Consider the following 5,960-nt stretch of genomic DNA (forward strand, 5'->3'; position numbering starts at 1 on the left):
CCAGTTACAAACCCATTGCCAGATTACTAGCATCGCCCACTGCGGTCAACTGTTGAAGTTGGCCACATGCGGGACCAATTTGCTGCCTATTTTGTTTCTGACATTGAACGTGTGTCATGGCAAGATAATATTGTGCAATATGTGCTGTTGGGTCTGTACCAGTTATGCTTTAAATGTTACTAATATTTTTTGTTAATAAATAACGTGTTTTGATATTTGTACCGAGTCTCCTATGTATTTCCTCAAAACCACAGGTTGCTAGTGGTAAGGTAGTTGACATCATTACATCCTGATTCTGTTCTGCAGTTTCTATTGGACGCAGACTGAAGAGACGATTGAGGTATAATACAAAGCAGATTATTTCTCACACATGACTTGGTGAGTATATATGAATTCATGAGCACAAAAACCAGCCTCATTAATTCACTATTTCTGACACCTGTCCAGGTGAGTATAGATATGCCTTGTATGACCTCCCATAGTCTCTTCCGTTTGTGTGAAATAGATTACGTACACTGAAGATAAAATGGAGGTTATACAAGGCAGTTCTCTACTCACCAGGTCAGGTGTCCTAAATAATGAGTTTTTTGACACATGGCCTATTGAGTATAGTTCTGCTTTGCATTATCGCCATTGTCTCTTCAGTCTGCAACACAGATTAAGCAGACTGAAGAGATTATGGAGAAAATAAAAGTAATATTTTTGGTCAACTCATAGCTCCATACCAAACACACAAAGCTGCAGTGTTGTACTTAACTACTGGAGATATGAGGTGGCAAAAAAACAAAGTGTACGGCGCACAGTGTGTGTTGCCAGCGGCGAAATACACAAATAACCAAACAGTATTGGGGGCAAAACACATTTACATTTATTTAAAAACAAAAACAAATTAACTGCGCCTGCTTGGGGTAGAGTGACGGAACTGTGGGGTGTGTAGCTGTGAGGCCTGGCTAAGTGTGGACGACGCAGGAGTGGCAGGATAAGCAGCAATTAAAGTAGTGGGGTCTGGGAGTTCTGGGATGGTGCTAGACGCATGAGAAGGAAGAGACACACTGGAAGGGTGAGACATACCTGACATCACAGACACATTGGGAGGTGAGGGGGAGGAATAGAGATAGTCAGCTGCTTTTTATTTTTATTCCCTTTTTGGGATTGGCGCTGCGGTCTGTGGAGCCTCAGTGGCCTCATTTCTTGCGGCCTTGTCATGGTGGCCGACCTGTCAGGGTCCGTGTGCCGCTGCTGCATGGTTGTGGTGGGGAAGGCCATGCCAGGGTCCAGCAGCTGCTGCATGGTGGTGGTGGGGAAGGCCGTGCCAGGGTCCAGATGCTGCTGCATGGTGGTGGTGGTGCGGAAAGCCATTCCAGGGTCCGGGTGCTGCTGTTGCAAAAACACTGAACTTTAGGAAGGCAAAGTTTGACCAGCTTAGAGATGCCCTTAATCTGGTAGACTGGGACAATATCCTCAGAAATAAGAATACAGATAATAAATGGGAAATGTTTAAGAGCATCCTAAATAGGCAGTGTAAGCGGTTTATACCTTGTGGGAATAAAAGGACTAGAAATAGGAAAAACCCAATGTGGCTAAACAAAGAAGTAAGACAGGCAATTAACAGTAAAAAGAAAGCATTTGCACTACTAAAGCAGGATGGCACCATTGAAGCTCTAAAAAACTATAGGGAGAAAAATACTTTATCTAAAAAACTAATTAAAGCTGCCAAAAAGGAAACAGAGAAGCACATTGCTAAGGAGAGTAAAACTAATCCCAAACTGTTCTTCAACTATATCAATAGTAAAAGAATAAAAACTGAAAATGTAGGCCCCATAAAAAATAGTGAGGAAAGAATGGTTGTAGATGACGAGGAAAAAGCTAACATATTAAACACCTTCTTCTCCACGGTATTCACGGTGGAAAATGAAATGCTAGGTGAAATCCCAAGAAACAATGAAAACCCTATATTAAGGGTCACCAATCTAACCCAAGAAGAGGTGCGAAACCGGCTAAATAAGATTAAAATAGATAAATCTCCGGGTCCGGATGGCATACACCCACGAGTACTAAGAGAACTAAGTAATGTAATAGATAAACCATTATTTCTTATTTTTAGGGACTCTAAAGCGACAGGGTCTGTTCCGCAGGACTGGCGCATAGCAAATGTGGTGCCAATATTCAAAAAGGGCTCTAAAAGTGAACCTGGAAATTATAGGCCAGTAAGTCTAACCTCTATTGTTGGTAAAATATTTGAAGGGTTTCTGAGGGATGTTATTCTGGATTATCTCAATGAGAATAACTGTTTAACTCCATATCAGCATGGGTTTATGAGAAATCGCTCCTGTCAAACCAATCTAATCAGTTTTTATGAAGAGGTAAGCTATAGGCTGGACCACGGTGAGTCATTGGACGTGGTATATCTCGATTTTTCCAAAGCGTTTGATACCGTGCCGCACAAGAGGTTGGTACACAAAATGAGAATGCTTGGTCTGGGGGAAAATGTGTGTAAATGGGTTAGTAACTGGCTTAGTGATAGAAAGCAGAGGGTGGTTATAAATGGTATGGTCTCTAACTGGGTCGCTGTGACCAGTGGGGTACCGCAGGGGTCAGTATTGGGACCTGTTCTCTTCAACATATTCATTAATGATCTGGTAGAAGGTTTACACAGTAAAATATCGATATTTGCAGATGATACAAAACTATGTAAAGCAGTTAATACAAGAGAAGATAGTATTCTGCTACAGATGGATCTGGATAAGTTGGAAACTTGGGAACTTGGGCTGAAAGGTGGCTGATGAGGTTTAACAATGATAAATGTAAGGTTATACACATGGGAAGAAGGAATCAATATCACCATTACACACTGAATGGGAAACCACTGGGTAAATCTGACAGGGAGAAGGACTTGGGGATCCTAGTTAATGATAAACTTACCTGGAGCAGCCAGTGCCAGGCAGCAGCTGCCAAGGCAAACAGGATCATGGGGTGCATTAAAAGAGGTCTGGATACACATGATGAGAGCATTATACTGCCTCTGTACAAATCCCTAGTTAGACCGCACATGGAGTACTGTGTCCAGTTTTGGGCACCGGTGCTCAGGAAGGATATAATGGAACTAGAGAGAGTACAAAGGAGGGCAACAAAATTAATAAAGGGGATGGGAGAACTACAATACCCAGATAGATTAGCGAAATTAGGATTATTTAGTCTAGAAAAAAGACGACTGAGGGGCGATCTAATAACCATGTATAAGTATATAAGGGGACAATACAAATATCTCGCTGAGGATCTGTTTATACCAAGGAAGGTGACGGGCACAAGGGGGCATTCTTTGCGTCTGGAGGAGAGAAGGTTTTTCCACCAACATAGAAGAGGATTCTTTACTGTTAGGGCAGTGAGAATCTGGAATTGCTTGCCTGAGGAGGTGGTGATGGCGAACTCAGTCGAGGGGTTCAAGAGAGGCCTGGATGTCTTCCTGGAGCAGAACAATATTGTATCATACAATTATTAGGTTCTGTAGAAGGACGTAGATCTGGGGATTTATTATGATGGAATATAGGCTGAACTGGATGGACAAATGTCTTTTTTCGGCCTTACTAACTATGTTACTATGTATGGTGGTGACAGTGGAGGATGTCCAAGCAGGAGCAGCAGTTGGCAGGGTGGTGGCGGTGAGTTGTCCAACAGCACTCGGCATGGTGGTGGTGCTATAGTGGTGTCCGGCAGTGCTTTGAATGGTGGTGGCCGTGCAGTGGGATGCAGCAGAGCTCGGCATTGAGGTCAAGCATGACAGTGTTGGCACAGGTGAAAATGCCACCACTGGCTGCAGAAAATACCAACTCTGCTGCATAGCCTACACGTAAGCAGCATTGCAGGCCTGCATGACGCTAAGCTGGAGATCAGGAGTAAGGTGCCTCCCCCCCAAAAAAAAGGCAGAGGACTGGGACAGGGGAACACCTGATGGACCAGCTTCCTGGTCTCCAGTCTGTGTTGCAGGCCCACTTGCTGCAGCGCTGCTGGATGGCTGGGATGGGTCTGTGGCTGTTTGATGAAGGACCGCTCGAGAACCAGGGTCAAGAGTGCTGCTCCATGTGCTGTGAAAAAAAAAAACAACAGCAAAAAAAAAACATTAGTACCAAACATTTACAATAGTAAAAGCGCCAAATCCTGTGGAATAGAAGAACACAGATTAGGCAATACAACACAACCCAATACACCACAAAAAATACTTAGTTCTCTGGACAAGAACCGGTCCCAAAAATGCCAGGATGCGGTGATATTTATATTTTCAGATCCTTGCTCCAGAACCACTAGGAACCCGGCTCTCTTGACGAAGGTCCTTGTTGAAGCGATTCTTCATCGAATGCCAACGTGTTTTGACTTTGAGCACTCTTAAAAAATAAAAATTATGGTTCGACAATGCACTTTTGACCGTGATCATATAACTGGGTGCGATCAGAGAAACTCTCAGGAGTTGCTCAGATCACACCCAGTTGTGTGATCCCGGCCAAAGTCACTGCTGCAGCACACCACATTGCAATACTTACGAAATGCATTGCGGACCCGAGTTGGGGCATTGTCCCAGCCATCCCACATCGCTTGGGCCACCTCACCTCATTCCATAGCCGCCGGATCGTCATGTTGTCCGAGTGCTGCGGAACCCAGGTGTCCCACAACGGGACTCGCTTATGGACCAGGGAGATTAGGATGTCATTGTCAATGAGGTAGTCATCCCCTTCTGGAATGTAGAAAATAAATAAATACATTAATGTTTGAGACCTTAACATAAGGAAAAGAAAGAAAACAACAGAGACAGAAAACAGGCAAGAATATTCAAAAGTCAAGAAAAAAAAAAAAGGAGTCAAACAGAAAAAGGTAAAGAAAGAGCAAAGTAAAGAAATGAACAGTGAAGAATAGTAAAGTCAGGATACAATAAGCAGAGTACAATCAGTCAGGTATTCTTACACGCCGCCTTGCCACACGACCGTGTCCACACTGCTCCTGTTCGGCCTCTGCTGCAGTTGAACTGTTCTAAAAAAAAAAAAAAAAAAGAAAATTTGTCACGTGCAGATGTGACAATACTTACCAATCTGAAGAGGTACTCACTTCACTTTCATTTCCACCTTGTGCAGGCCCAAGACGTTGCCCCTCCTCAGAAGAAGACATTCTGATACATGCAGCAAGAAAAAAAAAACCAAAAATTATTAGGACATAGACAGAAAAAAAAAATAAATAAAGACATTGGCTTTGATACATTGTTCAGAGCGTAGATTCCTCCCAGATTCTTTCCAGAGTCTGTTTGCTCTTCTTCCCAGTCTGCTGAGTTGTGGACTGCAAATGCCCACTCCCTCCTTTTATCAGTTTGTATGTGGGGCGTGGCTAATCAGTGTCTAGACAGGTTTTCCTGTGGTAAAATGCATGCATTCACAAACACAAGCAAACGCATGTGCTTGCGAACGCATGCGTTCACATAGACTGTAATGCGTTTTTCGACGCATTCCTTCCGCTAACAACCGCATACGTTTCGAGGTGGCAAATTGACGCCTCTGAAATTACTACATGTAGCGTTTACCGCGCCAAGCCGCAGACAACAAAATGATGCTTGAGTCGTCAAACGCGGCAAAACGCAACCAATCGCAGGCACCTGCGTCCCTAATGATAAAGATAGGAATACATGACGCATGCGGATGAATGCGTTCAAAACGCTGCGGACACAACCGCAAATGTGAAACCAGCCTTTCAGCCAATGAAAACCCAGAACTCATTATCACAGTAAATTTGAATACTTTATAACACCAGCTTGAAAAATTATTTTAAAATCCAAAATGTTGGCCTACTGAAACGTATATTCAGTAAATTACCTCAATACTTGGTCGGGACTCCTTTGCATCAATTCCTGCATCAATGCGGCGTGGCATGGAGGCAATCAGCCTGTGGCGCTGCTGAGGTCTTATGGAAGCCCAGGTTGCTTT

General features: G+C 43.6%; 1 long non-coding RNA gene across 1 annotated transcript; it reads right to left on the reverse strand.

The window, feature by feature from the left end:
* Positions 1-3,907: 3,907 nt before the first annotated feature.
* Positions 3,908-5,759, reverse strand: LOC138667230 (uncharacterized). Its single transcript, XR_011318662.1, has 3 exons — positions 5,095-5,759; positions 4,954-5,019; positions 3,908-4,726 (listed from the first exon to the last, which is right to left on the reverse strand). It is a non-coding gene; the product is annotated as an uncharacterized lncRNA (long non-coding RNA).
* Positions 5,760-5,960: the final 201 nt, after the last annotated feature.

This window comes from Ranitomeya imitator, chromosome 2 (assembly GCF_032444005.1).
Source record: "Ranitomeya imitator isolate aRanImi1 chromosome 2, aRanImi1.pri, whole genome shotgun sequence".
Lineage (NCBI taxonomy): Eukaryota > Metazoa > Chordata > Amphibia > Anura > Dendrobatidae > Ranitomeya > Ranitomeya imitator.